The sequence below is a fragment of the Chiloscyllium punctatum genome, chromosome 33 (assembly GCF_047496795.1).
Source record: "Chiloscyllium punctatum isolate Juve2018m chromosome 33, sChiPun1.3, whole genome shotgun sequence".
NCBI lineage: Eukaryota > Metazoa > Chordata > Chondrichthyes > Orectolobiformes > Hemiscylliidae > Chiloscyllium > Chiloscyllium punctatum.
This window is the reverse complement of record NC_092771.1, coordinates 42009380-42035596: the sequence shown is the minus strand read 5'-3', so window position 1 is coordinate 42035596 and position 26217 is coordinate 42009380. Positions and strand designations below refer to the sequence as shown.

The 26217-nt window shown below is 44.7% G+C and overlaps 1 long non-coding RNA gene across 1 annotated transcript in view; it reads right to left on the bottom strand.

Moving 5' to 3' along the window:
• The window catches only part of LOC140458605 (uncharacterized), a 44487-nt gene extending 20921 nt beyond the window's left edge, over positions 1 to 23566 (bottom strand). Inside the window, exon 1 of the long non-coding RNA XR_011953605.1 lies at positions 23446 to 23566. This is a non-coding gene — a long non-coding RNA (uncharacterized lncRNA). The remainder of the gene's footprint in view (positions 1 to 23445) is intronic.
• Between the last annotated feature and the right edge of the window lie 2651 nt (positions 23567 to 26217).

The following is a 26217-nucleotide window of genomic DNA, read 5'->3' as shown; positions in this document are numbered from 1 at the left end:
GATCTAAACTTACGATCCAGTCTGCCATGCAGAACCTTGTCAAAGGCCTTGATAAAGTTCATGTGGACATCGTGTACTGACTGCTCTGCTTTGATCTCTCACTTGACTACCTCCACACTCACATTTGAGGCATGATTTCCCGTGCACAAAGCCATGCTGATGATCGTTAATCTGTCCTTACCTTTCCAAAGATTCGTTTCCCTCAGAATCTCCTCCAACAACTTACCATTTCTGCCATCAGTCTCACTGGTCTGTAGTGGCTGTTGATGATGCAAATATCTCAGGATGGGGTCCTGTAATTTTCTCCCTCGCTTCTCACAAGGCGCTGGGATACATCTGATCATGTCCCAAGGTTTTATCTAACTTATTGCATTTTAAGACATCCAGCACCTCCTGTTCTCCAATGTGAACTCTTTTCAAGACATCACTATGTATTTTCCTAAGTTCCCGAGCTTCCATGTCTTTCTCCACAGTAAATCCGAACACAAAATATTTGTTCAGTATCTCCCCCATCAGCAGTGATTCCACACAGACAGCCTCATTGACCTTTCAGGGGCCCTATTCTCTCCCGAGCTAAGTTTTAGCCCTGGTTGAAACTTGTCAAAATGCTTCTGAAATTTCAAATATCCCTCTACCGCAACTAGCCTCCCACAACCTTATCTATTCTGCCATTTAAGGTCACACCAAAATATAGAATCCAACAGATTTAAAAATATTCCCCTTTTATAAAATCATACATCTCCCATTGTTTCTAAGTATCTAGTTATCATTTATTTTCATATTCTTTATAGCACATTCCAGCACGTTCCCGACTTACTGTCAGGCTAACACCGTTTGGTTTCAGACTGACTGCACAAAGGGTATTGGGAATCCTTATGAATCAATCTGAAACAGGTAACTTACAGGATCAGCAGGTCATAGAGAAAGCAAATCAAATGTTGCCATTTATTACAAAGGGAATGGAGTCTAAATATAGGGAGGTCTTGCTAAAACGATGCAAGGTACAAGTCAGACCACACCTAGATTATATTATAGTATGAGTGCCCTAAGGAGGCAGGCCAGGGAAGGTTCACTCGGCTGATCCAGGAGATGGCGGGATTTTCCAATGATAAGAGGTGGAGTAGATTGCCCTTGAACCTATTGGGGTTTTGAAGAATGGGAGGGAAATTGAATGAAACATCCAGGATTGTGAGGGGCTATGATAGGGTGGATGCCGTGAAGTTAGAAAATCGAACACTACAGCAGAGTAATAGGCCCTTCGGCCCACCATGGCTGTGCTGACCATTGTGCTAGTCTAAACTAATCCCATCTGCCTGCACATGGGCGATATCCCTCTATTCTCTGTCTGTTCATGTTTCTGTCTAAATGCCCTTCAACGTTTGCTCTTGTTGCCACCTCTCCCACCACCTGAGCAGCTTCAACCCTCTCGGTAAAGACAACTGGTCTCATTCATCTCACTTAAAACTTCTCACTCTCACCTTAAACCGATGCGCCCTAGTATTCGATATTTCTACATTGGAAGGAGGATCCCAACTATCCACACTATCCATGCCTCTCCTAATGCTATATACCTGTACCAGGTCACCCCTCAGTCTCCGATACTCAAGCAAAACAATCCAACTGCGTCCAACCTCCTTACAGTAAACACATTCTCATCCAGGCAATATTCTGCCAACCCTCTGTTGCACGTTCCCCAAAACCTCCACATCCTTCCTGTGGTGTGTCGATGAGAACGACACGCAACTTTCCAAAAATGACCAAATGAAGTTTCATTCAGTCACAACATGACATGCAAACGTCTGTACTCAATACTGTGCCCAATAAAGGTAAGCATACCATCCTCCCCCTCTACCACCACATCCTGTTGTGTTGTTATTTTAGGGAGCTATGAATTTGCTGCCAATGTCTCTCTGCTTATCAATGTTTCCAACTAGTCAATTAGTGTACTTCTGTCTTCCATTTGACTTCATAAATGCATCACTTCACACCTGTCCCGATGAAATTCAATTTGCCACATCTCTGCCCAACGTTCCAGCTGATCTACATAGTGCTGTAACCTTTAACACTCTTCCTCACTATCCACAATTCCCCAAACTATCCCTAATCATTACATACCTTTCCGAATGTCGTCTGCAAAATTACCACTCAAACAGCTCACCTTTTCATCTGAATCACAGAGAGAAATTTCGCACAGACATCGCAGCACTGATCCTTGTGAAACATCATTGGCCACAGACGTCCAATCAGAAATTCACCACTCCACATGCCTCTGTCTACAAAGAAAATATTGCACCCAACTTAACAACGAGCATGGATTGTGATTTAATCTTCCAGATCCCCCTTGCTATTTGGAAGCTGTCCATTCAAAATGACTCTATATTTTGATTCCCAGATTAAATTGGCGGTCTCATTCATGCACTGACTGCATCCTTTCTTCACAACAAAACGGGACCTTGTTTGGTTTTTTGCTGATCCTGCCTAAATCCCTACACGGCGGCACGGTGGCACAGTGGTTAGCACTGCTGCCTCACAGCGCCAGAGACCCGGGTTCAATTCCCGCCTCAGGCGACTGACTGTGTGGAGTTTGCACGTTCTCCCCGTGTCTGCGTGGGTTTCCTCCGGGTGCTCCGGTTTCCTCCCACAGTCCAAAGATGTGCAGGCCAGGTGAATTGGCCATGCTAAATTGCCCATAGTGTTAGGTAAAGGGGTAAATGTAGGGGAATGGGTGGGTTACGCTTCGGCGGGTCAGTGTGGACTTGTTGGGCCGAAGGGCCTGTTTCTACGCTGTAAGTAATCTAATCTAATCTAACCCCTCAATAATCACATTGCTGTCATGATCATTCTGCAGTCACACCTCCACAATAACAGTTCGATCATGTCTGTTCCCTTCAGTTAATGCTGTCATTCCATCTGCCTTGTTGGAAATGCATGGCGCGTGTCACCAAGTGAGGGCCTTTGAGGGATGGTTAGAGGTCACAGAGTAGGAGAGATGTTTGGGGGCACGAAAATGTTGCAGGGTTAAACGTAGTTACAGTTGCTACAGAATGTCCGCATGAGAAAACATTTTATTGTTTGGAGGAAGTTAGAGAGAAAAGGCGTCTTTTATTAGATTCCAGAGAAAGGGATGTGTATAGGGTTGTTGATCGTTACATGGACGATGTTGATCAGGGCATAGAAACTTTCACAGGATTCCAGGATGTCGTACATTTAACAACAGTTGTGGGATCTGGAGAATATCACAGTGATAGGGAGGATGGTATGGAGTGGAGAATATTATAGGGAAAGGGTGGGTAGTATGGACTGGAGAATGTTGCAAGGACATGGAAGATGATATAGACTGGAGAATGCTGCAGCAATAGAGAGGAGTATATGGACTGGAGGATGATGCATGGACAGGGATGAAGTTGTAGACTGGATACAGTTAGAAGGAGAGATGAATTTATGCACTGGAAGGTATGTCAGAGAGAGAGTGAGTGGTGTGCATGCTGCAAGATACGACAGGGATAGGGACGCTTGTGAAGACTGGAGGAGACAGTGATAGAGAGTCTTGTGAGAGACCAGATTCACTGATGAGCATAGGATGTGCTACAGTGAGAGAGCCTTTTGCAGATACAATGACCATAAAGCAGTCACACCTACACATAGGTATTAAGGAACTGAAGGAATTGAAGAGATTACACATGCTAGGAGTGTTGTATGCAGTGGAGGAGATTAAACTGATAGGGAAGCTTTTAGAGACTCAACAATGTTAGGAAATAATGGGAGTTGCAATGGTGAGAGCAGGTTTCAACAATTCGGAGGATATAGACCTGAAGGAGCTTTGACAGATAGCGATGGTACAGTAAAGGTAATTGTAGTGGCTTCCGTTTCATAAGCAATCCATAAGCACTTAAAATAGCCTGTTTGACATGTGCATTATCTCTCGACCATTCATCAGACAGCGCTGCAAATACTTCACTGGCTCCGCCTACCAGCTTAGACTGAACTGGCATTACCCAGAAGACCTCGGGCCACTCTATCTGTCTATGCAATCTTTCAAATGAAATACAGAGTTCTTTGACAGTAGAGTCACAGGTAGTTAGGATAGTGAAGAAGGCACTTGATATGCATTCCTTTATTGGTCAGAGTATTGAGTACAGGAGTTGGGAGGTCATGTTGCGGCTGTACAAGACAGTGGTTAGGCCACTTTTGGAATGCTGCATGCAACTCTGTTCTACTTCCGATCGGAAGGATTTTGTGAAACTTGAAAAGGTCCAGAAAAGATTTACAATAACATTGCCAGGGATGAGTGAGAGGGAAAGTTTGAACAGGTGATGGTTGATTTTCCTGGAGAGTCGGAGGCTGAGGGTGATCTTATAGAGGTTTATAAAATCAAGAGGGGCATGGATAGGGTAAATAGACAAAGTCTTTCTCCTGGGGTGTGCGAGTCCAGAATTATAGGGCGAGATTTATGGCGAGAGTAGAAAGATATAAAAGATAAAAAAAGGGACAACTTTTTCACGCAGAGGATAGTACATATATGGAATGAGCTGCGAGAGGAAGTGGTGGAGGCTAGTACAACTACAACAGTTAAAAGGCATCTGGATGGGTATCTGAATAGGAAGGGTTTAGAGGTAGATGGGCCGGGTGTTAGTAGGTGGGACTATATTGGGTTGGGATATCTGATCTGCAGGATGGGACAATGAATGGGTTGTGGAACCTGGAGGATGTTATGATTTGAACCACAGGTAATGTTTGATTGGATCTTTCAGCCAATCTTACAGATGGTACAATTGCAACATTTAAGAAGCATTTGGATGGATATATGAATAGAAAGGGTTTGGAGGGAGATAGGCCAGGTACTGGCAGGTGGGACTAAATTGGGTTGGAATATCCTCTCGGAATGGCTGGGTTTGAATGAAGGGTCTGTTTCCATGCTGGACATCTCTATGACTGTAAGATCAGCTGAATGGTTGAATCTAAAATTACCTGTGGTTCAAATCATAATATCTTGCAGGTTCCACAAGCCATCCCCTGTCCCATCCAGCAGATTCAATGAATCCCTGAACCTCTAACCTTCTGCTATCACAAGGGGACATAAGTTTAAGGTAATTGGTGGAAGCTTTAGCTGAGATATCAGAAGGATATGGGCCAGGTGCTGGCAGGTAGGACTAGATTGGTTTGGGATATCCTGTCAGCATGGACGGGACTGGTACGTTATTTACACAGAGTGTCGTGGGTGCGTGGAATGGACTGCCAGCCGTGGTAGTAGATTCAGACACATTACAGACATCTAAGCAATTCTTGGATAGGCGCATCAATGATAGTAAAATGTAAGGTGTGTAGGTTAGTTTAGTCTTCAGAGTTGGATAAAAGGTCAGCACAATATTGAGAGCTGAAGAGTTTGTACTGGAATGTGCTATTCCATGTTCTAAATAGCAAGAGTTATGATGGCAGCAAGAGGTTTCGGGAAGCGAGAGAGGATGCGATCTGAATGAATTGACACAAATAGCAGTCGTTGCTAAAGTTGTATGAGGTAACAGAGACAGCAATGGTCTGATCTGGAGCAGATGACCAGACTGGGAGAATTGTGGGGACTGGAGGTGCTTTCATAGGGAGGGAGGAGCTCAGAGCCACAGGAGGTTACAGAAATGTGGAGAGCTGTCGGGCCTACAGGAGTTAATGGAGATGGGGAGGTTGGGAGGAATGGAGCAGTTTACACGGATAAGGATGTTGGTAGGATGGGGTGTTTTACACAGACAGGAATGTTTCAGGTGAATGGAGCTGAGTACAGAGATAAAGTGGGTTGTACAGATTGGAAAAACAACTAGACGTATGGAGGGTAGTCGTCACTGAAGATGTTTATAGACACAGGAAGGCTTAGGTTCTGCAGGTTATTTAGATAAAGAGGGTGTGGAATCAGACAGATTCTCCAAGTGATAAAGACAGCAATTTTGGTTGGAGACAGTTTCACAGATTAGGGAGCATTAGTAACCTCCTCCAGTTTGGTCAGAGTGGGAAGGGTTGTAGGGGAGGGTGATGTTTACACATGGAAGAGCTGGAGAAGAGCTGAAGGGCTTGTATTGGAATGTGCTATTCCATGTTCTAAATAGCAAGAGTTATGATGGCAGCAAGAGGTTTCGGGAAGCGAGAGAGAATGCGATCTGAATGAATTGACACAAATAGCAGTCGTTGCTAAAGTTGTATGAGGTAACAGAGACAGCAATGGTCTGATCTGGAGCAGATGACCAGACTGGGAGAATTGTGGGGACTGGAGGTGCTTTCATAGGGAGGGAGGAGCTCAGAGCCACAGGAGGTTACAGAAATGTGGAGAGCTGTCGGGCCTACAGGAGTTAATGGAGATGGGGAGGTTGGGAGGAATGGAGCAGTTTACACGGAAAAGGATGTTGGTAGGATGGGGTGTTTTACACAGACAGGAATGTTTCAGGTGAATGGAGCTGAGTACAGAGATGAAGTGAGTTGTACAGATTGGAAAAACAACTAGACGTATGGAGGGTAGTCGTCACTGAAGATGTTTATAGACACAGGAAGGCTTAGGTTCTGCAGGTTATTTAGATAAAGAGGGTGTGGAATCAGACAGATTCTCCAAGTGATAAAGACAGCAATTTTGGTTGGAGACAGTTTCACAGATTAGGGAGCATTAGTAACCTCCTCCAGTTTGGTCAGAGTGGGAAGGGTTGTACGGGAGGGTGATGTTTACACATGGAAGAGCTGGAGAAGAGCTGAAGGGCTTGTATTGGAATGTGCTATTCCATGTTCTAAATAGCAAGAGTTATGATGGCAGCAAGAGGTTTCGGGAAGCGAGAGAGGATGCGATCTGAATGAATTGACACAAATAGCAGTCGTTGCTAAAGTTGTATGAGGTAACAGAGACAGCAATGGTCTGATCTGGAGCAGATGACCAGACTGGGAGAATTGTGGGGACTGGAGGTGCTTTCATAGGGAGGGAGGAGCTCAGAGCCACAGGAGGTTACAGAAATGTGGAGAGCTGTCGGGCCTACAGGAGTTAATGGAGATGGGGAGGTTGGGAGGAATGGAGCAGTTTACACGGATAAGGATGTTGGTAGGATGGGGTGTTTTACACAGACAGGAATGTTTCAGGTGAATGGAGCTGAGTACAGAGATAAAGTGGGTTGTACAGATTGGAAAAACAACTAGACGTATGGAGGGTAGTCGTCACTGAAGATGTTTATAGACACAGGAAGGCTTAGGTTCTGCAGGTTATTTAGATAAAGAGGGTGTGGAATCAGACAGATTCTCCAAGTGATAAAGACAGCAATTTTGGTTGGAGACAGTTTCACAGATTAGGGAGCATTAGTAACCTCCTCCAGTTTGGTCAGAGTGGGAAGGGTTGTAGGGGAGGGTGATGTTTACACATGGAAGAGCTGGAGAAGATTGTGGAAATGAGTAGATGGATGGAGACACTGGAGGAGCTTACATTGACAGGGTGGGTGCTGGCAATGAAAAGATATCACATCGATAGTGGGTCTTGTAGGAACTGTATTGAAAGAGTCACAGGCATTGGAATGACTTCTGCAGATTGGGAGTATTACAGGGACTGGGGATGTAGAAAGTTAAAAATCACTCAACACTCGGTTCCAGTCCAACCGGTTTATTTGAAAGCACTAGCTTTCAGAGCACTGCTTCTTCATCAGGTGGTTGGGGAGCACAATCCTAAGGTACAGAATTTATAGCAACAGGATGGCAGTGTCATGGAATATAATATCAAACAAATTTAGTTTAAGCCTTTCATCTGTTACAGTGATCACCAGCGCTTCCAAAACGAGTTGGATTATAACTGGGCGTTGTACAATTTTAAATTCACAGCATTGACGCTGGCCAGATCCTGCAGAATGACCCCAAACCTGGCCCTGTTCCAGTTTTCCTCTTCAATCTGTGGACCTGCTGATCTTTCTCCATAACTATGTTAAAACGAAGACAGTTGTGGGCACTGGACCGAAAGTGCTCTCTGAATGACGCTTCAGTCACTTGCCCGACCTCATTTTCTGAGGGGAGGTCCGGTGTTGCACCTGCCTGAGTAGAGTAAGACTCTCTGCATATTGATTTAGGAACCTTCCTTGGACACTTTTGAAAAGTTGCCCTCCGTCCAGTGATTTTAACTCGAGGTGGCCCAGTCAGTACAGGGAATATTAAAATCTCCAGCCGGCACTCCTCTATTATTCCTATAGTTATCTGAAATCTCTCTACACAGCTGCTCCTCTGGTATCTGTTGGGTCTACAACAGTCTACAATACAGTCCCAACAAAATGACCACCCACCTTCTTCTTCCTAACTTCTAACCATGTGGAATTTTAAATGAATATATGTTTTTAAAATTGGAATTAACAATCCATAAATAAGTATTGATAAAAATCCAAACACTTGACCTTCAGAGAAAGACAACAGTTCACTCTCATGTGGTCTGCACGACATACCCACAGCAAAGTGTTTGCCTCTCAATTACCCTGTGAAATGGGCGAGCCAGCTGCTTAGCTCAAGGGCAGCAAGGGATGGGCAATAAAGGCTAGTCAGACAGAGACACCCATACCTGATTTTTTTAAAAATCCATTCAGATTGATCCCAGGACAGTTCCAGTGGAACAATGTCCTGGCCAATCACGTTGGTAGATTTATGGACAGGGCTTTAAACTGACAGAGAGGATGCAGGGACAGGCTTCAGGTGAAAGGAGCTTTCCAAATCCACAGAGAAAACGTGAAGCATCAGAGCAGCGTGGGAATGTGACCGAAGACCACAGAAAGGAACAGGATGGGACAAAGTTTAACTAAAACTGTAGATCAGCAAATCCATTTGTGACAGGAAATTGTGGGAACGAGTAAATTATGTTTTTTTATAAATGGACAATGTCTCTGCAATAAGGTAGATGGATTTGTGACACAGAGATAAAAGGGATTTAGACACAGAAATGTGGTTACAGGGCGAACAAAAGGTGGAACGTAAATATTCAATGGTTCACAACCTTGTGCAAATTCAGGTAAAATGGACGACGCTAACAATAATGGGTAAGAAAGGCATGACAAAGAAAGCATTTGGCATCAGATCATGAAGTAGAGTCAGTCTGAATGTAAATTCTGGCTCCTACTTGCCAAGGACACAAGCAGCAGAACAGTTTTAGACCACCCACCGAACAGCATTTCATGGCTCGTCACTGCAATAAATAGGAATTCATTGGAATGTTTAATACAGGCATGGTGAACATTTAGTGAAACGTCAATATTGGCAAAGTGTGGGACAATCACACTGACAGTGATATTGGAAGAGGAGTTCAGTGTTTCTTAGAATAACACATTGTGCAACTGGCGAGGGACGTAACAGTCTCAGAGAGATTGTTGTGTGATAAAACTTAGTGAATGAGTAATGTCACCTGGAGAGATCCTCTGGGAAATTGTGATGAAGTGCAGTTTAAAGTTTTAAAGAAATATAAAGTTTTAAAGTGAATCACAGAGAGGACAACTAGAAACAAAAATAGCCAATTACATGGGTTTGAGAGGAGAACTGACCAAGTTAAACATGCGAAACAGAGTGAAATATGTGCCTGCAAATGAACAGAGGGAAATATTTGTAGGAACAGTGTAAAAACACTCAACAAAAGGACATCCCACTGAAACAGATAAAAACTCAGCAAGAAATCCACACCAGTCCCTCACTCAGGACAAAATGGATCATATTGGATGATGAGGCTGAGAAGATCACCACAAAGTACTTAAAATCCTGAAGTGAGAGAGAGTGTTAGGAGTAAGTTTTAAAGGGATTGCAATGGGTCTGCTAGCAGGAGGAGGGCAATGGGAAAGGGAATCATTGTCAGGGTTTATTGACACGATACGAACATGGAGAGGTGAAGGTGCTGGAGGTGGTGAGAGTGTTACAGAGAGTGGTCAGGGCCTGAACGGTGTTACAAAGCCAGGACGGATTGTTACAGCTGGAGGGGTTTGCAGAGGAAGGGAGGGACATATGTATTTTTATTTATTCATTCATGGGATGTGGGTGTCACTGCCTGGACCAGCATTCTTTGACCCCGTGCTAATTACCCAGAGATTGTTGGGCCCTGGTGGCTAAATATAATACTTTGCTGGCCACAGGTGAAGTGCCGAATGACTGGAGGATCGCTGATGTGGTTCCTTTGTTTAAGAAGGGCAGCAGGGATAGGCCAGGTAATTACAGAGCAGATAGTCTGACAGCAGGGGGAGGGAAATCATTGGAAACTACTGTGGGGATGAATCGACACTTGCAAAGGTAAGGATCAACTCGGTTTAGTCATCACGGATTTGACAGAGGAAGATACTGTCTGAGGGATTTAGTTCAGTTTTTTTGAAATTTTGTTGAAGTATATTGATGAGGGCTGTGCAGATGATGTGGTTTACATGGACTTGAATAAGTCCTTAAACATGGAAGGCCGGTCCAAAAGGACTAGGTTCCAAGGCAAGTTGGCAAATTGGATGCAAAATTGGTGGAAAGAATACATTCACCAGCGAGTGTACCACAGAGATCTGTGCAGGAACCATTGAACATTAATAACTCGGATGTGAAAGCAGAAGGTATCATTAGTCAGTTTGCAGATGACACGAAAGGTGAGGGCGTTGTTCAAAGTGAGGAGGATGGTCTCCGTCTGCAATCCGATGTCGATCGGATGATAACCAAAACAGAGTTTTGATCTGATTGAAGTGAGGGAATACTCTGTGGGAGGTACGATAAGCGAAGAACAGAAATAATGAACGGTAGGTCCTTGTGGTTTACTGAGGAATACAGGGACCTTGGTGGACAAGTCCATAGATCCCCGAAGGTGTCAGCACAGGGAGACAGGGTGGGAAAGGCACCTCAACTGGGAGCAAGAGAGGGACCCACATCCTGGTGGGGTGAATTGTTAGAGATGCTTGAGAGGATATACCCTAGTCTGGCAGGGTGTTGGACCTTAAATAAACGTAAGGCCAGAAAGAAGATTGACGCTGGTACACGAGTTAAAGACAGCAATTTCAGCAGACAAGGCAGGCAAGAACATAGCAGGGAATGGGGGAAAACTGATGATTAAACTGCATTTATTTCAATGCAAGGGGCCAGACAGCTAAGGAAGATGAACTCAAGGCATGGATTAGAACATGGGACTGGGATATTATAGTTATTACAGAAACACAGCTGAGGGCGGGTCAGGATTGGCAGTTCATTGTTTAAGGGTGGAGATGCTACAGGAAGGGGAGGCAAGAAAGGACGTGTGGTGGTGGGTTTTTATTGCATGAATCATCACAGCAGAACTTAGGGAGGATATTCCTGTGGAATCGCCCAGTGAAGCTATGTTAGTGGAACAGAGAAATAAGAATGGGTCATCACTTTGATACGATCGGACTGCTGACCCTGAATAATCTGTGGCAGACTGAGGAACAAATATGTCGGGACATCTTAAATATCAACCATAATAATAAGGCTGTTATGGTTGGGGTTTTTAAACTTTCCAAACCTAGACTGGGAGTGCGAGTGTTCACTGTTTGCAAGGGAGGAATTTGGTAATTGTGTTCCAGAAAACTCCCAATCAATATGTAAATGGCCTGAAAAGATAAAGGGGCAAAACCTTACCTCCACTTGGTAATCAAGGTAGGGAAAGGGACTGAGATGTGAGTGGGAAAGCATTTTGCCAAAGTGACCACAGTTCTAGTAATTTGAAAAGGAGAGGCCTGGTCCACAAGTGCAAGCTATAAAATGGAGCCTGACCACTCTTGATCGTATTAGCCAGGAACTTTCAAAATGTGATTGGGGAAGGGAATTATTTACAGGGAAAGGGAAGTTTGTCAAGTGAGAATATTTTAAAAGTGAGTTAAACTGATCGATCAGCGCCAGCATGTTCCTGTTTGTGTGCAGGTCAATGTTGACAGCATGCGGAAACACTGGCTGTCTATTGAGGGTCTGGGTCAAGGAAAAGGGGGCACATGTCAGGTATAGCCAGCTGGATCAAGGGAATCCCTGAGGATATACAGGGGCTGTTGGAATACACTTTGGGTAGAAAAAAGGAATGGAGAAAGGCTAAATGAAATAGCCTCAGCAGAGAAGGAAAGGGGAATCCAAAAGTGATTGCATCAGTGTATTAAGAGTGCATAAGTAACTCAGGACAAAATAGTGTCCATTAAAGATCAATGAGGCCATCAATGTGTGGAACTGCAGGATATTTGCTAAGATCGTAAACTATTTTTCACTCCAGAACTTACTGTGGAGAAAGACTGGATAACTCAGGGAACAAGAGTAAGACATTAGACCACAATAGGAGTACTGTGCAATTCCAGTCTCTCTGCTACAGGAAGGATGTTGTGAAACTTAAAACTGTTCAGAAAAGATTAACAAGATATTGCCCGGGTTGTTGCTGAATAAGCTGGGGTTACTGTCACTGGAGAATCGGAGACTGAGGGATGACCTTACAGAGGTTTATATAAACATGAGCGGCATGGATAGGGTAAGCATTCAAGGCCTTTTCCCAGAAGTTGGGGAGTCCAAAACTAGAGGGCATAGGTTTAAGGTTAGAGGTGAATGGTTTACAGAGGGACTGAAGGGACAGCTTCTTCACACACATGGTGATGTGTGTATGGAATGAGCTGAGAGAGAAAGTAATGGAGACTGATACAATTACAACATTTAAAAGGTATCTGGATGGGCATCTGAATAGTAAGGGTGTAGACGTATATGGGCCAAATGCTGGAAAAGGGAATGGATTTATTTAGATCTTCTGGTAAACCTGGACGAGTTGGGGACCGAAGGGTCTGTTTCTATGCTGTACATCTCTATGACTTGAAAAGAGTGCATGCTCTAAAAGAGGTGGTGCTGGGGGTTTTAAAACACAAAGTTATGGCAAGTCCCCGAATCTGATTAAGTGTATCACAGGAAACTGTAGGATGCTAGGGAAGAAATTGTGGAGCCCCTAGCAAAGGTATGTGTACTACTGACAGCCATGTGTGATGGGCTGGCAGGCTGGAGGGTGGCATCATGGACAGTGAAGGAGGTTTTCTGAGATTGCAAAGGGATCTTGATGAAGGGAGTGAATGGGCTGAAAAACTAGAGATGGAATTCAGTCGGAGTAAATACGAGGTAATGCATTTTGTAAAACAAACAAGGGGAGAGCTTATACAATTAATGTTAAGGCTTCAGTTATTGTTTTAGAGCAGAGGGACCTCTGGGTTCAGGTACATAATCCTTGAAGCTTGCATCACAGGATGGATAAGACAGTGCTTGGCATGCCTGACTATTGCTCAGTCCATTGAGTGGAGGATTTGGGACGTCATGTTGAGATTGCACAGACATTTGTGAGGCCTGTTCTGCAATACTCTGTCCAGTTCTGGTCGCCCAGTTAACAGGGAGGATATTATTAAGCTGCAGGGCATTCAGAAGAGATTTACCAGGATATTGCTGGGTATGGAAGGCTTGAGTTCTGAAAAATGGCTGGATAGGCTGAGTCTTTTTTCACTGGAGCCTGGAGGTTGAGACATGATGCTATAAAGATTTATGAAAAAAAATGAGGTATATAGATCAATTTAATGGTAGTTGCCTTTTCCTCAGGATGGAGGAGTCTCAAGAGGAGGGGCCACATTTTTAAGGTTAGAGGAGAGAGATGTTCAAAAAAAAGTTATGGGGCAATTTGCTACATAGAGGGTGGTTTGAGTGTGGAATGAACTTCCTGAGAAAGGGGTTGATGTGGGTACAATTACAACGTTTAAAAGATATTTGGATAAACAGGTAAATAGGGAAGATTTGGAGTGATATGGGCCAGCAACAGGCAGCTGGGAAGAGTTTAGTTTTAGATTATGGTGGGTATCAACTGAAGGGTCAGTTTCCATGCTGTATGGCTCTATGACAAGAATATGGTTTGAGTCCATTATTGAAGAAAGGATCAGGGCTGGGTCCACTGATGTGCATCATCTACATAAACGATTTGGTTGAAAATATAGGAGTGATTGTGCGAAAGTTTGTTGATGATCAAATGAATGGTGTAGTGGGCAGTAAATACGGTTATCAAAGGGGATACTGACCAACTGGGCCAGTGGACCAAGGAATGAAAGATGGAGTTTAATTCAGGTGTTGGATTTTGTTAAGACAAACCAGAAAGGACTAATACAGTTAATGGAAGGGCTCTGGCCAGGGTTGTTGAACAGAGAGAGAGAGAGAGAGACCAGGGGGTGCAACTTACATTGTTCCTCGGAAGTGGCATCACAGGTGGACAGGTGGGGAAAGCGGCATTTGGCACATTTGCCAACATTGGCCAGCACTTTGTTACATATGTTGGAGATATTTGTAACATTGTCCTAAATATTTCCCTTGGGCAGAGGAGGCCACGGGGTGACCCTAAGAATGGTGAATAACCAAGCGTCGGTGAGTCCAAAACTAGAGGGTATAAACAGGAGGTGAGAGAGAGCAAGGATTTAAAGAGGGAGCTGAGAGGGATCATTATCAACAGAGGATGGTGTATAGATGGAACAGACTGCCTCAGGCATAAGGGAGAAACAAGAACAATTACAGCATGGAAAAGATATTTGGGCAGGTTTATGGATAGGGCTTTAAACTGACAGAGAGGATACTGGGACAGGGTCCAGGTGAAAGGAGCTTTCCAAATACAAAGAGAAAAGGTGAAGCATCAGAACAGTATGGGGATGTGGCTGAAAGGAACAAAATGGGGACAGAGTTTAACTAAAACTGTACATCAGTGAATAGGTTTGTGACAGGAAATTGTGGGAAAGAGTAAATTATGATTTTTTTTAAAATGGACGAAGTCTTATCAATAAGGTCGATGGATTTCTGACACTGATATAAAAAAAAATATAGACACCAGAGAGACGTGGTTACAGGGCGAAGAAAAGGTGGACATAAATATTCAATGGATCACAACCTTGTGCAAATTCAGGCAAAATGGGTAACACTAACAATAATGGGTAAGAAAGACATCACAGAGAAAGCATTTGGTCTCAGATCATGAAGTAGAGTCAGTCTGAATGTACATTCTGGCTACTACTTGCAAAGGACACAAGCAGCAGAACAGTTTTACCAACCGAACAGCATTCCATTGCTCATCACTGCATTACACAGGAACTGATTGGAATTTTTTAACAAACACATTGTGATAATTTTGGGATTCTTCAATATTCCCATAATCTGAGACAGTCACACTGACAACAGGAATATTGGAAGAGGAGTTCAGAAAATTTTTTTCAGTGTTTCTTTGAATAACAAATTGCGCAACAGGCTAGGGACATAACTGTCTCAGAGCGACCATTGTGTGATGAAACTTCGTGAATGAGTAATGTCACCTGGAGAGATCCTCAGAGAAATTGTGATAAAGTGCAGTTTAAAGAAATATAAAGTTTTAAAGAGAATCACAGAAAGGACAAGCTACAACTAGAAACAAAAATAACCAACAACATGATTTTGAGAGGAGAACTGACCAAAGTAAACAGGCTAAACAGACTGAAATATGTGCCTGTCAATGAACAGTGGAAAACATTTGAAGGAGCAATGTAAAACATCAACAAAAGGACATTCCATTGAAACAGAAAAATCCTCAGCAAGAAATCCCCAACGGTCCCTCACTCATGTAAAAAGGATCATATTAGATTATCGGGCTTAGAGGATCACCAAAAAGTACTTAAAATCCTGAAGTGAGAGAACGTTTAAGGAGTAAGTTTTAAAGGGATTGCAAAGGGTCTGCTCGCAGGAGGAGGTCAGATGGAAGAGGGAATAATTGTCAAGGTTTTATGTCACAAAAGGAACCGGGAGAGCTGAAGGTGCTGGAGGTTGGGAGTCTGTTACAGAGAGTGGTCAGGGACTGAATGGTGTTCCAAAGCAGGTACGGATTGCTGCCGCTGGAGCTGTTTGCAGAGGTAGGGAGGGACATAGGCATTTTTATTTATTCATTCATGGGATGAGGGTGTCACTGACTGGACCGTTATTCTTTGCCCCACTGCTAATTACCCTGAGTATAGCACAGAGTCAATCATATTGCTGTGGGTCTGGTGTCACGTCCAGGCCAGACCAGGTTAGAATGTCAGATGCTCTTCTCTCAAGGACGTAGGTGAACCATATGAGTACTTCCTAGTGGTCAACAATGCTTTCATGGTGGCCTCACCAATGTCCTGTACAACCACAACATGACGTCCCAACTATTCCTCTCAATGCTCTGCCCAAAGAAGGTAACCATCCCAAACTCCTGCTTCATCAACCTGTCTGCCCGTGACACCACTTTCAAAGAACTGTCTACCTGCATTCCTGGGTCTCTGACTGACAACCCAGGGCCCAAACATGAATTGGACAAGTCCCACCCTGGTTTGTTTCACCAAAATGGAACACTTCACATTTATCTAATTAAACTCCATCTGGTATTCTTCAGCCCACTAACCCAGCAGTACTGTTCATCCTGTTGTATCATAGAAAACCATCTTCACTGTCCACTTTGCCACATATTTCAGTGTCACCCAAAAAACTTACTTACCAGGAAACCAATATTCCCATCCGAACCATTTATCCAAATGACAAACAAGAGTGGGCCCACTCCACCGCTGGTCACATGTCTCCAGTCAGAAAGACAACATGTCTCCCATCACCCTCTGTCTCCTACCATCAAGCCAATTTTGTATCCAGTTGACTAGCTCCTCCTGAATGCCATATCCTTCTACATTGATCTGAACATATTACCCAGTTTACCATACGGATCGTAGAACACAGAACAGTACAGCACATGCCCATCTTTTACCCGACTGTAAGATCAAACTAACCTACATACCCTTCATTTTGCTATCATCAATGTGCGTATCCAAGAGTCCGTTCAAATGTCCCGTTCCACCCACCCACCACTCTCTGTGTAAAGGACCTACATCTGAATTCTCCCCTTACCCATCCTCCAATCACCCTCACATTATGCCCCTGGTACCATGTATGCCATGGAATAAAGAGGTCTCTCACTATTCAATCTATCTATGCCTCACACCATCTTGTTCACCTCTTCCAAGTCACAGCGCACTCTTCTTCATTCCAATGAGAAAAGCCTTAGTTCACTCAACCTTTCTTCATAAGACATGCTCTCCAGTCCAGGCAGTATCCTGGTAAATCTCCTCTTTACCCTCTCTAAAGCTTCCATATCCTTCCTGAAATGAAGGGACGAAACCTGAACACAATATTCTAAATGGGATCTGAACAGGGCTGCAGAGAGCTGTAGCATAACCTCACGCTTTAAAACCCAATCCCCCAGCGAATGAAAGCAAATACAACATATTCCTTCTTCACAACATTATCAGCTTGGGTGGCCAATTTGACGGATCTCAGGTCGTGAAATCCAACATCCATCTGTTCCTCCACACTATCCAGTATTCTGCCTTTACCCCATATTCTGTATTCAAGTCTCACCTTCCAAAATGAATCACTTCACACTTTTCCTGATTTGACTCCATCTACCACTTCTAAGCCCAGCTCTGCATCCAGTCAATGTCCCGTTGCAACCTACAACAGACCTCCACACTCTTCACTACTCCACCAACCTTCGTGTCATTGGCAAACTTACTAACCCACTCTTCCACTCACACATCCAAGTCATTCATAAAATCACAACGAGCATAGGTCCTGCAACCTCTCTCTGCAGAAAACCACTGGTCACTGAGCTCCAGGCTGAATGATTTCCATCTTTCATCACCCTCTGTCTTCTATGGGCCAGGAATTCTGTATCCAGACTGGCAGTTTCCCTGTATCCCATGCTCTGTACTTTCTGAATGAGCCATAAATGTGTTTTGTCACATTCTCAAAGGATTCAATAAGATTTGTCCTTTACAAAGCCATGCTGACTTTCTCTAATCAAACTATGGTTTTCCAAGGAATCATAAATCCTGTCTCTCAGAGTCCTCTCCAATAATCTGCACATCACAGACAGAAGACTGAGAGGCCTGTGATTCCCAGGATTATCTCGATTCCCTTTCTTGAAAAACGCATGGCTGATTCACCAAACCTGCACATCTTTGGGCTGTGGGTGGAAATCTGAGCACCTATTGGAAACTCACACAGACATGGGGAGAATGTGCAAACTCCACACAGACAATTGCCTGGGGCTGGAATCAAAATCGCGTCCCTGGCGCTGTGAGGCAGCAGTGCTAACCACTGAGCCACCGTGCTGGCCCATGTAACTCTCTAGAGCCTTGCTTCTGATTCTTGGTTCCTCAACCTTAAGTTAGCTTCCTTCTGCCTCTTGACTAGATGTTCTACATCCCTTGGAACCTTGTCAAATGCTTTACTGAAGCTCATGTAGACAACGGTGACTGCTCTGCCTTCATCTATCTCTTGGCCAACTCCTCGAAGAATCAATCCAGTTTATGAAACACGGTTTTTCACTCACAAAGCAATGCTGACTATCTCTAATCAGCCCTTGCCTTACCAAATATATGTAGCTCCTTTCTCTCAGAATCTCCTCCAACAACTTCCCCATCACTGGACTCACGGGACTGTAATTTCCTTGCTTTTCCCTGCAAACCTTAAGTGATGGAATAACATTAGCCAACTTCCAGTCTTCCGGTAACACATTGTGTCTGTGGATAATATAAATATCTCTGTTAGGGACACCGCAACCTCTTCCCTAGCTTCCCACAATATTCTAGGATAGACATAATGAGCTACTGAGGATTGATCGAACTTTATTTGTTTTAAGACTCCAACACTTTCTCTTCTCTGTTGAGGATTCTTTCCAACACATCACTCTTTATTTCCCCAAGTTCCCGAGCTTCCATGTCTTTCTCCACAGTAACTTCTGACAACACTATCTTGTCCAATATCTCACCCACCTCCTGATAGTTAAGGTGCCCTATTCTCTACCAAGTTACTCCTTGGCCCTTATTGAAACTTGTGTAAAGGCTTCTGATAATTCAAATACACCGTATCCTCACTACAGCCACTCCTTCACCCTGATCTACTCTGCCATTTATATTCACACCAATAAAAATACAATCCAACAGGCTCAAATCCACATTGTCTTTTTATTAAATGTGTTTCTAAGGGTCCAGTTATTGTATATTGGCATATCATTTCAAACATATTTCAGCTCCCGACCTACCTTCAGGCTGACACTGTTTGGTTTCAGACTGGCAGCAGAAATGGTTATGGGAGTTCTTGTTTCTCAGTCTGAAAAAGGTAGCTTACAGGTTCAACAGGTAATAGAGGCTTTGGAATTAAGGAGGCAATGATGTGGGGACTGTATCAGATTATGGACACAGAGTGCAGTGGTGACTGAAGGACATTATGGAGATAGGGAGTGTTGTGGGGCCTGAAAGGGGCCAAAGAGATCTGCAGGGCTGTTGGGCCTGAAGGAGCACAGATCAGGAGGATCATGGGGACTGAAGGAGGTTACTCTGAACAGGAGGGTCGTCGGGTCTGGATGAGATTATGGAGATAGGGGGGTCGTGGGGCCTTTTGGAGTTTATGGAGTTAGGGAAGTTTGTGGGGAATTATTCAGGTTACATGGATAGGAAGAGTCGTGGAGACTGAAGGATTTTATAGAGATAGGGAGGGCTGTGGGGACTGAACGAGGTTATATAGATAGTAAGTTTATAGAGATGCACAGTGACTACTGGCATTTAGTGATGCAGCGGGCTGTAGTAACTGGGACGGGGGGGTGTCTTACAGTGATAGGGAGGGTTGTGGAAGATGGAACAGCTGACAGATACAGGGCGGGTTTTAGGAATGGGAGGACTTTACAGGGATTTTGAGGAATGCAGGGATGGGACGTGGTAACAATCACAGGGAAGATTTTGGGAACTTATTCTGAGATGGGTACAACTGAGAACAGAAGTGAGCCAAACAGTCAGGACAGGCAGGGACAAGGTAGGATTAATAAATTAAGCTGCATTTATTTCAATGCAAGGGGCCTAACAGGGAAGGCAGCTTAACTCAGGGCATGGTTAGGAACATGGGACTGGGATCGCATTGCAATTGCAGAAACATGGCTCAGGGATGGGCAGGACTGGCAGCTTAATGTTCCAGGATACAAATGCTACAGGAAGGATAGAAAGGGAGGCAAGAGAGGAGGGGGAGTGGTATTTTCGATAAGGGATAGCATTACAGCTGAGCTGTGGGAGGATATTCCCAGAAATACATCCAGGGAAGTTATTTGGGTGGAACTGAGAAATAAAAAGAGATGGTCACCTTATTGGGATTGTATTACAGACCCTCCAACAGTCAAAGGGAAATTGCCAAACAAACTTGTAAGGAGATCTCAGCTATCTGTAAGAATAATAGGGTAGTTATGGTACGGGATTTTAACTTTCCAAACATTGACTGGGACTGCCATAGTGTTAAAAGTTGAGATGGAGAGGAATTTTTTAAGTGTGTAGAAGATAATTTTCTGATTCAGTATGTGGATATACCTACTAGAAAAGGTGCAAAACTTGACCTACTCTTGGCAAATAAGGCAGGGCAGGTGACTGAGGTGTCAGTGGGGGAGCACTTTGGGGCCAGCGACCATAATTCTATTTGTTTTAAAATAGTGATGGAAAAGGATAGACCAGATCTAAATGTTGATGTTCTAAATAGGAGAAAGGCCAATTTTGACGGTATTAAGCAAGAACTTTTGAAAGCCGATTGGCGGCAGATGTTCGAAGGTAAAGGGATGGCTGGAGAATGGGAAGCCTTCAGAAATGAGATAACAAGAGTCCAGAGAAAGTATATTCCTGTCAGGGTGAAAGGGAAGGCTGGTAAGTATAGGGAATCCTGGATGACTAAAGAAATTGAGTGTTTGGTTCAGAAAAAGAAGGAAGCATATGTCAGGTATAGACAGGATAGATCAAGTGAATCCTTAGAAGAGTATAAAGGAAGTAGGAGTATACTTAAGAGGGAAATCAGGAGGGCAAATGCGGACATGAGATAGGTCTGACAAATAGAATTAACGAGAATGCAAAGGGGTTTTAAAAATATATTAAGGAAAAAAGGGTAACTAGGGAGAGAATAGTGCCCCACAAAGATCAGCAAGGCGACCTTTTTGTGGAACCACAGAAAATGGGGAAGATACTAAATGAATATTTTGCATCAGTATTTACCGTGGAAAAGCATATGGAAGATATAGACTGCAGAGAAAGAGATGGTGACATCTTGCAAAATGTCCAGAGTACAGAGGAGGAAGTGCTGGATGTCCTGAAATGGTTAAAGGTGAACAAATCCCCAGGACCTGATCAGGTGTACCCGAGAACTCTGTGGGAAGCTAGAGAAGTGATTGCTGGATCTCTTGCTAAGATATTTGCATCATCAATAGTCACAGGTGAGGTACCAGAAGACTGGAGGTTGGCAAAAGTGGTGCCACTGTTTAAGAAGGGTGGTAAAGACAAGCTAGGGAACTATAGACCGGTGAGCCTGACCTCAGTGGTGGGCAAGTTGTTGGAGGGAATCCTGAGGGACAGAATGTACATGTATTTGGAAAGGCAAGGACTGATTAGGGGTAGTCAACATGGCTTTGTGTGTGGGAAATCATGTCTCATAAATTTGATTGAGTTTTTTGAAGAAGTAACAAAGAAGATTGAGGAGGGCAGAGTGATAGATGTGATCTATATGTACTTCAGTGAGGCGTTCCACAAGGTTCCCCATGGGAGACTGATTAGCAAGGTTAGAACTCATGGAATACAGGGAGATATAGCCATTTGGATACAGAACTGGCTCAAAGGTAAAAGACAGAGGGTGGTGGTGGAGGGTTGTTTTTCAGACTGGAGGCCTGTGACCAGTGGAGTGCCACAAGGATCGTTTCTGGGTCCTCTACTTTTTGTCGTTTACATAAATGATTTGGATGTAAGCAGAAGACATGCAGTTAGTAAGTTTGCAGATGACACCAAAATTGGAGGAGGTGGAGTGGACAACGAAGAATGTTCCCTCAGATTACAACAGGATCTGAACCAGCTGAACCAATGGGCTGAGAGCTCGCAGATGGAGTTAAGTTCAGATAAATGCGAGGTGCTGCATTTTGGGAAAGCAAATCTTAGCAGGACTTATACACTTAATGGTAAAGTCCTCGGGTGTGTGGCTGAACAAAGAGACCTTGGAGTGTGGGTTCATATTCCTTGAAAGAGGAGTCACAGGTAGTCAGGATAGTGAAGGCGGCATTTGGTATGCTTTCCTTTATTGGTCAGAGTATTGAGTACAGGAGTTGGGAGGTCATGTTGCGCTGTCCAGGACATTGATTCGGCCACTGTTGGAATATTGCATGCAATTTTGGTAGACTTCCTATCGGAAAGGTTTGTAAAACTTGAAATGGTTCAGAAAAGATTTACAAGGATGTTGCCAGGGTTTGAGGATATGAGCTACAGGGAGAGGCTGAACAGGCTGGGGCTATTTTCACTGGAGCATCGGAGGCTGAGGGGTGACCTTACAGAGGTTTACAAAATAATGAGGGGTATGGATAGGGTAAATAGACAAAGTCTTTTCCCTTGGGGTCGGGGAGTCCAGAAATAGAGGGCATAGGTTTATGGTGAGAGGGGAAAGATATAAAAGAGACCCAAGGGGCAACTTTTACACAGAGGGTGGTTCCTGTATGGAATGAGCTGCCAGAGGGTGTGGTGGAGGCTGGTACAATTGCAACATTTAAGAGGCATTTGGATGGGTATATGAATAGGAAGGATTTGAAGGGATATGGGCCAGGTGCTGTCAGGTGGGACGAGATTGAATTTGGACATCTGGTCGGCATGGACAGGTTGGACCGAAGGGTCAGTTTCCAACTTGTAAATCTTTATGACTCTATCAATCAGAGGTTTTAGAAATAAACTGTGTGGTCGCGTCTGGAGGTGCTGAAAGGGATAAAGATTTGTAGTTACCGAAGGAAATTCCATCAATCGGGACCAGCAGAGTTTACAGAGACTGAGTGCGTTTTAGAGACAGGATGAGTTCATAGTCATCATTAGAAATGCAGAAACTAATTTATGAGAGAAGCAGGGTCACTCTGCTTTGTGCCCAGAGGCAAGGAGGAGGTTACTAAGGTACAAAGCTTTTTTGTTGTCGTGACGGGAAGGTTACAGAGATCATCAAAGTAGTAGGAGTTCAAAAAAGTCACAAAGACAGGGAGGTTTCTCAGGTCTGGAAAGGACTACACTGACCAGGATGGCTTAAGGAACTGAAGAGTGTTTTTCTTCAGTAAAGGAGAGATGTGACAGAACCCGGCACTAAAGGCAAAGGCAGAAACTTGGAGAGTTTTACTGATATGAGGAGCTTACAGGGATAAGCAGGATTGTAGGGGCTGATCGAGATAGGGGAAGTGGTATCGATGAAACAGACAATGGAGAAACTGACAGACATAGGGAGGGTTCTGTGGAACAGATGAATTTACAGACAAGATGGTGATAATGAAGCCTGAGAATTTTTTCATGTTCCTTGCCCAGCATTGTTCCGACATCATGCACTCAGGGTCTGAATTAAAGTCCACTAACTCCTCCCTGTGCTGTTTACTGTGAGTGATCTTACCGGCTGCAGGATTTACTGAAGGGTCCAGATCTCCCTCTCCATCTCTCTCTGGCTGACCAACTGTCTTCAATGTGGTGATGGATGAGACAGGAATTGGGAATTCTGCTGAGTCAGGGACAACAGGAATACCTACAGGAGACAGATAAATAGACAGAATGGTAAATTACACTGCTGCAATGAAGGTTACACATAGAGAATGGCACTGAGTCCCACAGTAATCTGGAAATTCCCAGTCTCCATCCATGGCCTGTGCAGTTGCTTCCCTCTGGAGTGGAGAATTCTGTTGGCTCAGGATTGGGAGTAGCTGCAAGAGTGAGAGACACTGACAGAGGCAGCAATTAGACCCACACAGTGAGGGATATCACATGGAGAGAGATAGTGATATCAGCAGAGTGCAGCAATGTATCAGGATCACACAATGGTATCATCAGAAGTGGTTCTGACCAGTGAGCACTGCTACCAGTACTCAGGGAGGACTGAGATATTTTATTGGGATAGGCTCCTCTGGTACCAGGATTATGCAGTGTGCTATAAATGGACACAGATGAGGAGGGGGACAGGTCTGAGGTGAATGGAAGTCCAAAGAGAAAGGTTGAAATATTGGAACACCATGGAGATGTGAATGAAGACCAAAAGAAAGAAACAGTAAGGAACTGAGTTTAATTAAAATATGACATTGTCAAACAGATTTGTGACAGGAAATTATTGGTTAAAATAAAGTAAATGCCATTTCAGTACCTCACAATTTCTCATACACCACAAGTGACATCACTTCCACCCCTCACATCATCGCTGATGTCACACACTCAGTGATTTCCTCGCCCCCCCCCCCACTGCTGTGTTTGCCACCACTTCTGCCCCCACCAACGCCACTCAACTGCATTCTGCTGACACCACCCCAAGGTCCCACCGTCACCATCCCTGCCCCCAGAACCCTGAGGGGAACACCACCCCTGCTCATGACTCCATCCCCATTCCCCCTAACACCACACCCACTCCAGTTACAGGCTCCGTCGCCTCGCCCAGCTCTACACCTACGCCAGGTCTCAGCTCTCAGTCCTGCAGAGTTTTCACCATTCCGCCTGACCTCCCCCTCACTGAGGACGAATGATCAATCCTCAGCAAAGGCCTCACCTTTATCACCCTCCGTCCACACATCAATTAATTTAATACACGCCGTGACATCGAACACTTCTTCCACCACCTCCGCCTCAGAGCTTACTTTTACAATGAAGACTCCCGCCTATTTTCTGAGGACCCCTTTGCCGCCCTCCAATACACTCCATCCACCTGGACACCCCGCGGTGGCCTATTACCTGTCTTCGATTTCTTCATTTCCAACTTCCACCGAGACATTAACTGTCTCAATCTATCTACCTCCTCCCCCACTCCAACCTCTCACCCTCACAACGTGCAGCCCTCCACTTCCTCTGCTCCAATACAAACCTCACCATCAAACCAGCAGATAAAGGGGGTGCAGTGGTAGTCTGGTGCACTGACCTCTACACCACTGAAGCCATGATGCCAACTCAAAGACACCTCCTACCACCCTCTCTACCATGACCCACCTCCCATCACCAAACCGTCATCTCCCAGAGCAGACAGAACCTCATCACCTCAGGAGGAGATCTCCCACCCACAGCTTCCAATCTCATTGTTCGGGATCCCCCACTGCTCGGTTCTACCACCTTCCGAAGATCCATAAGCCTGACCACCCTCGCCGACCCATTGTCTCAGCATGCTCCTACCACACCGAACTCATGTCTGCCTACCTCGACATTGTCCTATCCTCCAGTCCAGGAACTACCCACATTCGTTTGAAACACCACTCACACCCTCCACTCCTCCAAGACTTCCGTTTCCCTGTCCCCCAACGCCTCATCTTCACAATGGATATCCAATCACTCTACACCTCCATCCACCATGACCAGGACCTCCAAGCCCTCCGTTTCTTCATCTCCCAACGTCGACAACAGTACCCTTCCACCGACACTCTCATTCGTTTGGCTGAACTGGTCCTCACCCTTAACAATTTTTCCTTAAAATCCTCCCACTTCCTCCAGGCCAAAGGGGTAGCCATGGGCACCCGTATGGGCCCCAGCTATGCCTGTCTCTTTGTTGGCTACGTAGAACAGTCCATCTTCCGTAGTTACAATGGCACCACTCCCCACGTCTTCCTCCGCTACATTGATGACTGCATTGGCACCACCTCGTGCTCCCTTGAGGAGTTTGAGCAATTCATCAACTTCACCAACACATTCCACCCTGACCTTAAATTTACCTGGACCATCTCATACACCGCCCTCCCATTCCTGGACCTCTCCATCCCTATTAATGACAACCGACTTGACACCGACATTTTTTACAAACCTACCGACTCCCACAGCTACCTAGATTACAAATCTTCCCAACCTACCGCCTGCAAAATTCCCAACCCCTATCCCCAATTCCTCCACCTCCACCGTACCTGCTCCCAGGAGGGCCTGTTCCACCGCAGAACACATCAGATAGCCTCCTTCTTTCGAGATCGGAATTTCCCTTCCCACGTGGTAAAAGATGCCCTCCAACGCATCTCGTCCACATCCCGCACCTCCGCCATCAGACCCCACCCCTCCAACCGTAACAAGGACAGAACGCCCCTGGTGCTCACCTTCCACCCTACCAACCTTCGTATAAATCTAATTATCCGCCGCCATTTCCTCCACCTCCAAACGGACCCCACCACCATGGATATATTTCCCTCCCCACCCCTCTCCACTTTGCGCAAAGACC